Genomic DNA, 13,254 nt, shown 5'->3' on the forward strand with positions numbered 1-13,254 from the left:
GGGTCTCTTCTGCAGGGTCGCCATGAATTGTGGCTGAAGCTGTGCACAAACAAGTATCTCCAGTGACAGGAATGCCTTCTGAGGCAGCCCATTGCATCTTCATCTGCTGACACTCTGCTAGGCTGACTTCTGTAGTTTTCACCACTGATCTTCAGTCCACCTCACAGAGCTCTATAAAACACTTGAATCCTCTTTACATCATAGAGTTTCAACTACTTGAAGATAGCCATCAGCCGCTACATGAGTCTTTTCTCCAGGTAAAATCTCCAGTTATAGCAGCTGTTCTTCATATGGCCTAGTGTCTAATGCCTTTGCTCTCCTGGTCATTTTTTTGAATTTCTTCAGTTTGCCCATGTCTCAGAGTGTGGGGTCCAGCACTGCCCATGTAACGTTCCCAGGATGTTCTGACTGATGTAGAGTAAGCCTGGTATCACCCATGTCCTAGGAACTGAGACCATCACTACTGGTGATGCAGCCTAGGATCAAACTGTTCTTTTGGCAGCCACTTCACATTTTTGTGTTAAGGGCTTACTGTTAGCTAAACACAATTTTTTTTTTTTTCCAAGACAGGCTCTCACTCTGTCACCTAAGCTGGAGTGCAGTGGCACGATCTCGGCTTACTGCAACCACTGCCTCCCGGGTTCAAGCAATTCTTTTACCTCAGCCTCCCAAGTAACTGGGACCACAGGTACACGTCACCACACCTGGCTAATTTTCGTATTTTTAGTAGAGATGGGGTTTTGCCAAGTTGGCCAGGCTGGTTTCGAACCCCTGACCTCAAGTGATCTGCCCACCTTGGCCTCCTGAAGTGCTGGGATTACAGGCGTGAGCCACCACACCTGGCTGACAGATTGTTGTTATCATTAATGTCACATGAACTACTGCCAAAGGCGTCTCCCCTTCCTGTGCTTGGAGGGTGTGTTGGATCCCACCTGTGCCCCTCCCTGGAGATGCTTTTGGCTACACAGCTTCCTCCAGCCAATGCAGCAGTGACTGGGTCTGTGCAGGTTTTGGTCACCTTCACTCAGGTGTGATGGGGTGGTGCCTTTCTTTGGCCTGCCCCAGGTATCTTTTACTTCTTGGGATGTATTTGATGCTATAGTATGGAATGCTGCAGAGACTTCCGGCACCAACCCCCTGGAGTTGGACTTTATTTCACAGGTTGAGGGCAGCATCCTCCACAGGAATCCCCAACTTCAGCCACCAGCTGGCAGCAGGTTTGGGGGTCCTCAGCCCACCCTCACTTCTGGCCAGATGGCTACAAATTTGGCGATTTCCACTACCCCCTCAGGTTTGATCACTTGTTAGAATGATTCACAGAATTCAGGGACATGCTATGCGTACAATTACAGTTTTATTAATTGATCAATAAAGCAAAAGGATACAAATGAACCAGTCAAAGGGAAAGACACATAGATCTGGGAGGACACCAAATGCAAAGCTTTCATTGTTCTCTCCCCATGGAGTCAGGGGCTGTTACTTTTCCAGCACATCGATGCGTGACAATGTATAGAGTATTGCCAACCAGGGACGTTCTCCTGAGCTTTAGTATTTGTCATTTTTACTGGGGCTTCCTTGCGTAGGCGTGATTGATTGAATCATTGGCCGTGTGACTCAAACTTTAGCACCCTCATTTCCCCAGAGGTGATCTTGTTCGCATCCACTATCTAGGGGCCCACCCTGAGTCACCTTGTTAGCATAAACTTACAGGTGTGGGCCCGCCACGATAACAAAGACACTGCTATCACTCTGAAAAGTCCAAGGGTTTGGAGGCTACCTTCTAGAAACTGGGGACAAAGACCAGCCAAATTCATTACTATACAGATGCCCATAGGAATCTCTTGGTGTTCATACCAATGTGACCCAGAAGTATGGGTGGCCTAACACCTGTTGAGGTGTTCTTGAGCAGCAGGGAATGGGTACTGAAGGATACTTGTTTCCTCTTTTGTCCTCTGGGTGGACAGTTCTGACAGGCATTTGATATGGCTTCTTAGAATGTCCAGCAACAGTGAGCAGTGGTCCCATAGTGGAGGCCCAGCTTGATAACTCGTCCTTCTACTGTCTGTCCCTCCTGCCCTGTTTTACTCCCTCAGCCCCTCATTCCTGCTCTCTGGGATCACTTCCCAAAGAAAGTACCTGCACTTAAGCTTTTGTCTCAAGTTTTGCTTTAGAGGGCTAGCCCTAGAATGCTATTTATTATACTAAACTTTACATGTTTTAAAAAACAATGTTTTGGCCAGGAGCAGTGGCTCACGCCTATAATCCTAGCACTTTGAGAGGCTAAGGCAGGCGGATCACCTGAGGTCAGGAGTTCGAGACCAGCCTGACCAATATGGTGAAACCCCGTCTCTACTAAAAATACAAAAATAAGCTGGGTGTGATGGTGTGCCTATATTCCCAGCTAATCGGGAGGCTGAGACAGGAGAATTGCTTGAACCTAGGAGGTGGAGGTTGCAGTTAGCTGAGATCATGCCACTGCATTCCAGCCTGGGCTGCAGTGAGACTCCATCTCAAAATAAATAAATAAATTAAAAAAAAACATGTTTTTTTCCCTGATGTGGAAATTAAGTGATTAAAAAATGAGACTAACTTTTTCAGGATATATTCTTCTTGTTATATGGTGCAGGGCTGTGATGCTTCTGCAAAAGGTGAGTTGAGTGTATAGCAGGCCTCCTAACTCTAGAGATGATGTATCCTTCTGTATCGATTGCCTTTGTGAAGTCACACACATAAGCAGGGAGAAGTCGTGAAGATACATAAACAGCTGCATTTTCCAGGCTCAGATCACTAACACGCTCATGATTTATTTCTAGGTCTGATTTTTGTGGTTGACAGTAATGACAGAGAGTGGATTGATGAGGCCCGGGAAGTGCTAACTTACTTGTTAGAGGATGATGAGCTCAGAAATGCAGTTTTATTGGTATTTGCCAATAAACAGGTATGTTGTTATTGGCTTTCTGAATGCTGGAACTGAAATTTACTGCCAAATGTCTCACTTATAAATACAGACATTTAAATGAGATGTCTGCCTCCCTCTCTCCAGTACCAACCATAATGTCTCCCACCATCTCCTTGCTAGAATGTCTTTTTTTTATTGAGAAAGAGTCTCACTCTGTTGCCGAGGCTGGAGTACAGTGGTGTGATCTCAGCTCACTGTGACCTCCACCTCCTGGGTTCAAGTGATTCTCCTGCCTCAGCCTCCCAAGTAACTGGGATTACAGGCATGCGCTGCCATGCCCACCTACTTTTTGTATTTTTAATAGAGACTGGGTTTCACCATGTTGGCTAGGCTGGTCTCGAACACCTGACTTCAAGTGATCTGCCCGCCTCGACTTCCCAAATTGCTGGGATTACAGGTGTGAGCCACCGAGCATCTACTAAGTTCCAGACTTGGTTTTAGTCTTAAACCAAGACAGACAAAGTCCTTGTGTTCTTGGAGTTTACGTTGCTAGTGGGAAGAGAGTCAACCAATAAATAACATGTAATGTGCCAGGTGTGGTGGCTCATGCCTGTACTCCCAACACTTTGGGAGGCTGAGGCGGGGGGATCGCTTGAGCCCAGGAGTTCAAGACCAGCCTGGGCAACATAGTGAAACCCCATCTCTACAAAAAAGTACAAACATTAGCTGGATGTGGTAGCATGCACCTGTGGTCCCAGCTATTCAGGAGGCTGAGGTGAGAGGATCGCTTAAGCCTGGAAGTTTGGGGCTGCAGTGAGACGAGATTATTCCATTATGCTCCATCCTGGGTTACAGAGTAAAATAAATAATAATACGTGTCAAATGGTTTTTAAGTGTTGTGGAAGAAGGAAAAGCATAGTAAAGGGGCAGGGCGGGTGTGGGAAAGACTGGGAATGCCTCTCTGATAAGATGACATCTGAGCAGAGATCAGAAGCCCGGGAAGAAGGGAGCCACACGGTTCTAGGAACAGCATGGCAGCCAGTGCAGCTGGAACAGAATGAGCTGGGGAGAGAGAGAGGAGATGAGATTGAATCATATAGGGCCTGTTTTGGAGGAGGAAAAGGGCTTGTACATAAATGTAAAACAGTAAAAGAAACATGGGAGGAAAACCAAGCGTAGAACTATCCAGCCTCAGGACTCTGAGCTAAACTAAGCATGAAAAAGAAGGTAGAACCATGTGGAATTGTACCAGTCTGAGATGACCACCGTCACATTCTGACATCCTTCCTTCGCTTTCTCTTCCATGAGTGCATTCATTATGTAATTGTGATCATACTGTTTTGACAATGTTGCATCCTGTTTTTTCACTTTAGATTTATCAAAATCATTGTCTCTTGTTATCCAACTCTTTGTAGACATGATTTTAAACGGTGGAGGGATCATCATTTGTACAACCATTACTCTCACTGTTCAGGTTCAATGTTAATCCAGAGTTTGCACTAGTGAACATATGACTATTAAAGAAAGAAAATGAATCTGGAGGGTGTGTGTGTGTGTATGTGTGTGATTTTTTCGTTTTGTTTTGTTTTGAGACAGGGTCTTACTCTGTCGCCCAGGCTGGAGTGGAGTGGTGGGATCACAGTTCACTGCGGTCTCGAACTCCTGGGCTCAAGTGATCCTTCTTCCTCAGCCTCCCAAGTAGCTGGGACTGCAGGCACGTGCCACCATGCCCAGCTAATTTTTTAATTTTTTTGTAGAGCTGAGATCTTGCTATGTTGCCCAGGCTGGTCTCAGACACCTGTGCTCAAGCTGTCCTCCCACCTCAGCCCCGCAAAGTGCTGGGATCACAGGTGTAAGCTACCGTGCTTGGTGCCTCTGTTGTTTTCAATGATAAAAACAGAATGTTCTCATGGTATAAATACACATACAGTTCAGAATATTCAAGTGAAATATTCTAGTGCTACTATTCCTTGTTAAATTTATTTTTTCTCTTTCCAGAGATAAACTTTCTCTGCCTGTGTAAGCAGTTGTATGATTGTGTTCTTTCACTTAGCGTATCTTGGAAGTCCTTCCATATCAGTACATCTACAGCTACTTTATTTATTTATTTATTGAGATGGAGTTTCACTCTTGTTGTCCAGGCTGGAGTGCAATGGTGCTATCTTGGCTCACTGCAACTTCCGCCTCCCGGGCTCAAGCAATTCTCCTGCCTCAGCCTCCCAAGTAGCTGGGATGACAGGCATGCGCCACCACTCCTGGCTAATTTTGTATTTTTAATAGAGACAGGGTTTCTCCATGTTGGTCAGGCTGGTGTAGAACTCCCAACCTCAGGTGATCCGCCCACCTCGGCCTCCCAAAGTGCTGGGATTACAGGTGTGAGCCACTGTGCCCGGCCTTACTTTGTTCTTTAATGCTGATTTATTCAAATTTAGTTTGAGCTTATTCTGTGCCAAGCACATTTCAAGGCACTTGGGATACATCAGAGGATGAGACAGACCAAGATTCCTGCCCTTGTAAAGCTTGCATTCTAGTTAGGGGAGACAGATAGATAGTCAATAATAAATATACTTAAATAAATAAATGTCATGATATAGTAATGTATGGTGAGTGCCATATTGAAAAGATGGAACAGACCGCTTCGGTGAGGTCTCTGGTCCAGAAGGCTTTGTAGACCCTAAGGACTCTGACTCGTATCTTGAGAGAAGGGGAGCTGTTGCAGTTTTGATAGAAGAATGAGTCAATCTGATTCACCGATGGCTGGGTTGAGAATAGGCTTCACGGGAGCAAGAGCAGAGAAATAGGGAGGCCAGTTAGAAAGTTATTTCAGTCATCCAGGTGAGAAGCGATGTGGCGTCAGATCGGGGTGACAGCTGTGGAGTTAGTAAGTGGTCAGATTCTGGATAAATTTTGATAGTAGAGCCATTAGGAGTTCCTGACAGATTGGCTGTGACATTGAGAGAAAAAAAGTAAGGATAATTTCAAGCTTTTTGGCCTGAGCAACTGGAAGGTTGGAGTTGCCATCAACAGAGAAGACTGTGGGTTTGGGCACGTTTAGCAGGGAAGAACATATTTCGCTATATAGATACAACAGTATACATTGACTTTTGAATGTTCTTTTTCAAGGATCTCCCTAATACTATGAACGTGGCAGAGATAACGGACAAGCTCGGCCTCCATTCCCTCCATTACAGAAACTGGCACATTCAGGCTACTTGTGCCACTACTGGACATGGGCTTTGTGAAGGCCTGGACTGGCTCGCCAACCAGTTCCAGAACCAGAATTGACCAGAAGGATCTATTCTTTGTGCCTTGTGGCCACATAAGCTAGCCTCTGCTGTGTGCACGTGTACATGTGTGCTGGGAGTGGAGGCAGCTTTCTCACGGTGCCTTATCCATGCCATAAGAAAAGCAGTGTTACATTTTAAGAAACCCAGTGTTAAGTTTTAAACACCACCTTCCATTTCAGTAGCTTTGATGATCACTTTTGCAATTGATGGAGAAGTCCAGAGGGCTTGCTGGTGCTCGAAGGCCAGAGCAGGCTTCATGGAGGTGAGTTGGAGCGGGGACTGAGTTCAGCTGTTGCAATCCTGGTCTGGCATCTGGAGTCCTGTTAGTCTTTGGCGTCCTTTCGTAAAAAGGAAGGAATTGCCATTTTTTAAACCATATTTTTACTGCACCTTTTCATGTTTGTTTATTTTTTATTAAAAAAATTTTTTTTGAAACAGCTTCCCACTCTGTCGCCCAAGCTGGAGTGCAGTGGTGCAAACTTAGCTCACTGCAACCTCTGCCTCTCGGGCTTAAGCAATCCTCCCACCTCAGCCTTGTGAGTAGCTGAGACTACGGGTGTGCACCACCACACCTGGCTAATTTTTATATTTTTTGTGGGGATGGGGTCTCACCATGTTGCCCAGGCTGGTCTCTAACTCCTGAGCTCAAGGGATCCACCCACCTCAGCCTTCCAAAGTGCTAGGATTACAGGCCTGAGCCACTGCGCTACCCAGAAATTGTCATTCTTTACCATCACTGCTGGAGCTAGCAGCTCACTCTTCAGTGCTTTAAAGCAAATGATCCTCAGGAAAGAAAAGGTACTTGCTTATTGCAGGTGCGAAGAGGTTCGGATTGGAACTTTTCCCTGAAGCTATATTTTAGCCCAGAGTTCCTGGTGTAAGATGCTTTATTTAAATACATCAGTGAGCTTTTTCACTGGCATATCAATACTGGAGGGTCATGTTTGCGCTCTGGGCGTGACCGTCTTGGGTCTCGGTCCCCTGCGACTGCAGCTCCCACATCCCTGCTCCAAGATAAATGTTCTTCCCGTGAAGCAGACGGTTCACTTTTGGGATGGCGCTGTCTGCAGGTTTGGCTGTCTCAGTCCAGATGATGTTTGGTTAAGTTTCCATTCCCAGAACCACACGCCTGTGAGTTCTGAGAGTTTGTGACAGAATCAAGAGGCTAATTTGGGATATGTGAGATTCCCAGCCCACCTGGTATTGCCCCCGAGTTAGTGGTAAATTTTGCTATGAAAAATATCTCTTGTCAAGACCAAGCTCCGGTGCATTGCTCCCTCTTTTGGATGGCCATGGCATCTCATGAACCACTTGGAAATGTGTTTTATGTTGTTCTCCAAATATTAATAAAAATATCCTGGAGAGGAGGTTCACTAAGTAGTCTAGAGCTCGTTTGTCCAGACAACTGTTGGCCATATTAGTACCTAAGCACTTCTATTTAACCTTCTTTTTTTTTTTCTTTTTGAGACGGAGTCTTGCTCTATTGCCCTGGCTGGAGTACAGTGGCGTGATCTCGGCTCACAGCAACCTCTGCCTCCCGGGTTCAAGCGATTCTCCTGCCTCAGCGTCCTGAGTAGCTGGGACTGCAGGCGCCTGCCACCACGCCCGGCTAAATTTTGTATTTTTAGTAGAGACACGGTTTCATCATCAATTCAAGGCTGGTCTTGAATTCCTGATCTCAAGTGATCCACCTGCCTCGGCCTCCCAAAGTGCTGGGATTATAGGCGTGAGCCACCACGCCTGGCCTATTTAATCTTCTAAAACTACTTTTTCGAGAAATCTTTATTCGAATTATAGAAGATTGGCCAGGCACAGTGGCTCATGCCTGTAATCCCAGCACTTTGGGAGGCCAAGGCGGGAGAGTCGCTTGAGCCCAGAGTTTGAGATCAGCCTGGGCAACATGGCGAGAACCTGTCCCAAATTTTAACATAATAACATTTTAAAAATAAAATTAAATAAAAAATTATATAGGAGGGCCATGCCAGGTGAATTTTAACCGAAGCAAACCTTATTTATTCATAACAATGAAGTTGATATTACTAGGAAAAAATTTCATTCCATGATAAATGTGTGGTGTCATGTTTTTCTTTAAAATATTGAATTTAAAGCATGTTCATTGCAATACTGGCAACTAAGTCCAGATTTGCTTTTTAACCATGTAGTAATTTCTGAGAAATATTTGTTTTGTATTTTATTTTATTTTTTTGAAACAGAGTCTTGCTCTTGTTGCCCAGGCTGGAGTGCAATGGTGTGATCTCTGCCTCCTGGGTTCAGTTGATTCTCCTCCCTCAACCTCCTGAGTAGCTGGGATTACAGGTGCCCTCCACCATGCCTGGCGAATTTTTGTATTTTTAGTAGAGACGGGGTTTCACCATGTTGGCCAGGCTGGTCTTGGACTCCTGACCTCATGATCTGCCTGCCTCGGTCTCCCAAAGTGTTGGGATTACAGGTGTGAGCCACCACACCTGGCCTCTGAGAAATATTTAGATTGCATGCCTCAAATGGGCAGGACTGTGTCTTACACTTTTGTATTTATGCTACAGTGTACCTAGTACAGTGCCAGGCCTCGTTAAACACTTATTGACTGCTCAGACAATAAAGAACTTGCTTTAGAAGGAGGAGAGGATAGCCATGTGCTTCTGAATGTCTTGAACTTCTTGAAATCTCTTTCCCCATCCATTTTAGCAGAGTTTCTGTTGAAACTCCTAGGGTGTGTTTATGGAAGACAAACTCAGATGTGCTGTCCCGGCCTTAGGCCCTGGCAGTACGCCTCGCTGGGACGTTTCACGGCACATCCACTACAACCTTTCCCACACTGCAACACTGGAGCTGGTGAGTCAGAGTAAGTAGAAGTGGGGAGCATTTTTCAGTACAGTAGTTTTGAGGAAAGACTTGGGTCTCTGAAACCATGTTTGCATCCTTGCCATGTCCCTCACTGGCTGCTAGCCTCAGGCCACTGACTCTTAGCCTCTGTATCTCGGAGCCTCAGTTTGCTTAACTGTTAAATGGGGATACTGATACCTGCCTCATAGGGTTATGAGGATTAAATGTCTCCTACCTTTGAATGTCTTGCTCTGGTGTTTCCCTGGAGATATCTTGTCCAAGTATGAACAGCAGTGCTAGCCACAAACACATTATTATTATTATTATTATTATTATTATTATTATTGAGACAGAGTTGCACTTCGTCACCCAGGCTGGAGTGCAGTGGCACAATCTCAGCTCACTGCAACCTCTGCCTCCCAGGTTCAAGTGATTCTCCTGCCTCAGCCGCCTCAGTAGCCGGGATTACAGGCGTGCACCAACACACGTAGCTAATTTTTGTATTAGTGGTAGAGATGGGGATGCACTATGTTGGCCAGGCTAGTCTTGAACTCCTGACCTCAAGCGATCTGCCCGCCTTGGCCTCCCAAAGTGCTGGGATTACAGGCGTGAACCACCACGCCTGGCCACTTTTAAAACATTTCTGTCACCCTGAAAAGAAACCCTGTACCCTTTAGCAATCACTCCTCATTTCCCCCATCACCTGCAGCACTGGGCAACCACTAACCACTGACCTACTTCCTGTCTCTAGATCTGGTGGAGATGCTTTTTAAACTTTTTTTTTACTACCCTGTGGTCCCTGAGGAGCATTACACTGAGAAGTTTTCTCCTATTTTGTTTTTCATTCTCCCCATCCTCTTTTGCTCTAGTGCATGGCATCCTCTCTAGGAGGATGCTGTGGACACAGAAGCGCTGGACGAACCGCTGGAGTAGGTGACTTCCAAGATGTCCTAATGTAGTAGCTATTAGACCAGTTCCTGCATTTGGCCAGTAATTAGCGTGCTGCTGCACATTGCCACTAGGTGGTGCTGCTGCTCCATCCCAGCTAACCCACATGCATCCCTGGCTGGGGTCAGCCTTGGGGGTTCCCAAGTGTAGAGGAATCCATCTCTGTGCCTGTGATAATGGCTGGACACCAGGAGAGACCCAGAAAACAGGGATATTCCTAGAAGAGAAAGGCAAAATAAGCACTCAGAGCAGAGGACATTTGAGTGTCAATAATGAAGGTGGCAGCAGTAATCATGGCTATCATTACTAAAAATAGTGAATATTGGCCAGACATGGTGGCTTACACCTGTAATCTGAGCACTTTGGGAGACCAAGGTGGGTGGGTCACTTGAGGTCAGGAGTTCGAGACCAGCCTGGCCAACATGGTGAAACTATCTACTAAAAATACAAAAATTAGCCAGGTGTGGTGGTGCACACCTGTAGTCCCAGTTACTCAGGAGGCTGAGGCAGGAGAATCACTTGAACCTGGGAGGCAGAGGCTGTAGTGAGCTGAGATCGCACCACTGCACTCCAGCCTGCATGACAGAGCAAGACTGTCTCAAAAAAAAAAGTAGATATTGTGCTAGTCACTTGATACACATCATCTCTGATCTTTGCACCGAGCGAGGCATGTGTGTTATGTTTGCATTACAAAAGGGGAAAAATTAAGGTTCAAGAAGATAAAGTGGCCAGGCGTGGTGGCGCATGCGTGTAATCGCAGCACTTTAAGAGGCTGAGACAGGTGGATTGCTTGAACCCTGGAGTTCAAGACCAGCCTGGGCAACATAGTGAGACCTTGTCTCTACAAAAAAAAAATCAAATTAGCTGGGTGTGGTGGTGTGTGCCTGTAGTCACAGCTCTTCGGGAGGCTGATGTGGAAGGATCACTTGAGCCCAGGAGATAGAGGCTGCAGTGAGATGAGACTGAGCCATTGCACTCAGCCTAGGCAACAGAGTGAGACCCTGTCTCAAAACAGAAATAAAAAATAAGGTGACTTGCTGGAGGCCACATGCCCATGAGCCAAATACAGGTCTGGGGTGCCAGGGCTCACGTACTTCTGAGTACACCCTACTGCCTTGGGATCTGCTGATTCCAAGTCCCTGTCCCCACGCCATGGCAGAGGAGGAGGGAAGGAAGCAAAGGTGCCCAGCAGAGACACCTTGGGTGGGGGGAGGTGCCCAGGGCCCAGGAAGGCCAAGCAGCATGTGGCAGGGCAGCATCAGGTGACACCCAGGAAGGAATGAGGAGAGGATGTGAGGAAAGAGCCACAGCACAGAGGCCTGCTGTTAGGTCAGCAGAGACCACAGTCCATGGGACCTGGGTCTACCCTTGATACTAATAATGTTCTTTGGGGAAAAAAACTATAATCACAAAGTTTCTGCAACTGGACGGTAGTAATGGTTGCGGAACTGTATAGATTTACTAGGAACCATCAAATTGTTCACTTACAATGGGTAAATTGTACAGTACATAGGTTACCCCTCAGTAAAGCTGTATGGACATTTATAGTCATGAAACCAATAGTGACAAGGGAGCTGGGTAAGTGGTCTCAGCTGTGCTGTAGGCACTTTGAGAAGAGGAAGAGTGGCACCTCGGGTTTAATGAGAGAAAGCCTGGTCCATGGCGTCCAGCTTCTGCTTGAATAATTTCAGTGCCCGGGAGCTCAGTATCTCAAAGCAGCCCACTCCGGTTTAAGATAACTCTAATCCTTAGAATGTTGAAATACATCATTATTATTCTTATACTGCTGTGAAAAATAAATGTCTTTGTTCTGCCACATAACATTTCTCTGAGAGCTTGAGGACGGTTATTGCATTTTCCCAAGTCATTTTTATCTCAGACAGAATTCCCTGATGACCTGTAGGTTTTTTGTTTTGTTTTGTTTTGTGGTTTTTTTTTTTTTTTTCTGGAGATGGAGTCTCACTCTGTCGCCCAGGCTGGAGTGCAGTGGCATGATCTTGGCTCATTGCAGCCTCCACATCCCGAATTCAAGCAATTCTCCTGCCTCAGCCTCCCAAATAGCTGGGATTACAGGTGTGAGCCACCACACCTGGCTAATTTTTGTATTTTTAGTAGAGGTGGAGTTTCACCACATTGGCCAGGCTAGTCTCGAACTCCTGGTTTTAGGTGATCCATCCTCCTCGGCCTCCCAAAGTGCTGGAATTACAGGTGTGAGCCATTGCACTCGGCTCTCCCTGTGTTTTTTACAGGACAAGATTTCCAGCCTCTCCCATTCTCCCATTCTCCTGGTAGCTCTCCAGGAGCTACCTCTTTGATCTGTCCACATCCTTCTTAAAATGTGGGGACCCATGGGGAACCTAAAATTCTGCAGATGCCAGCCCAGTGCTGTGTGGTTAACAATTTGGATCCTAGCATTAGGACTCTGGGTTCAAATCCTTGCTCCACTGTAGGCCAGCTGTGTGCCCATGGTTAAAAACATCTACTTTTCTGAGTTCTAATGTCATCATCTAAGTTATTGTGAGGATTTTACTGACCCACACTTTCTACCTGCCCAGTCCCTTGAGGTGGGCTCAACCTGGGTTGGCAATGGTTGGGCAAGGGAGAGCGATCCAAACAGCAAACTGTCACACTGCTGATAAGCCAAGCAGAGACATAGCCACCATTAGGAGAAGGGGCTCTGCCATCTCTATCTATCAGGCTTTTCTTTCATGGAGCTGTAACCCCTGGTAAAGGAGGTGAGGAACTTGCTGGGGGGAGCACACAAACACCTGCTGATGTGCCTGACTTGGATACCCAGGAAGTTGCTGGCTTTCTCTTCCTTTCCCCAACATTTGTATTTGTTTGTTTGAGACAGAGTCTCGCTCTGTCACCCAGGCTGGAGTGCAACGGCGTGATCTTGGCTGAGTGCAATGGCGTGATCTTGGCTCACTGCAACCTCTACCTCCTGAGTTCAAGCGATTCTCCTGCCTCAGCCTCCTGAGTATTTGGGACTACAGGCGTGTGCCACCTCACCCGGCTAATTTTTGTATATTTAGTAGAGATGGGGTTTTGTCATGTTGGCCAGGCTGGTCTCGAACTCCTGACCTCAGGGGATCCACCCGCCTCGGCCTCCCAAAGGGTTGGGATTACAGGCATGAGCTACCGCGCCTGGCTGGCATTTCTTTTTCAATAGAGTCTCCTCTTGATCTCATCCTTTGTCCACCGCACAAACCTTTCCCCAAAACGATCTCCAAGGAGGGGGGCTCCCGAACTAGATCAGCCTAGGGTAGGCCTACCCAGTTCAGTCTTAGCCGGGTC

At 46.5% G+C, this 13,254-nt stretch overlaps 1 pseudogene; it reads left to right on the top strand.

Annotated features, from left to right (window-relative positions):
- LOC129470166 (ADP-ribosylation factor 2-like) overlaps nt 1–13,254 on the top strand; it is a 96,537-nt pseudogene that overhangs the window by 14,718 nt on the left and 68,565 nt on the right.

The sequence above is a fragment of the Symphalangus syndactylus genome, chromosome 20, assembly GCF_028878055.3.
Source record: "Symphalangus syndactylus isolate Jambi chromosome 20, NHGRI_mSymSyn1-v2.1_pri, whole genome shotgun sequence".
Lineage (NCBI taxonomy): Eukaryota > Metazoa > Chordata > Mammalia > Primates > Hylobatidae > Symphalangus > Symphalangus syndactylus.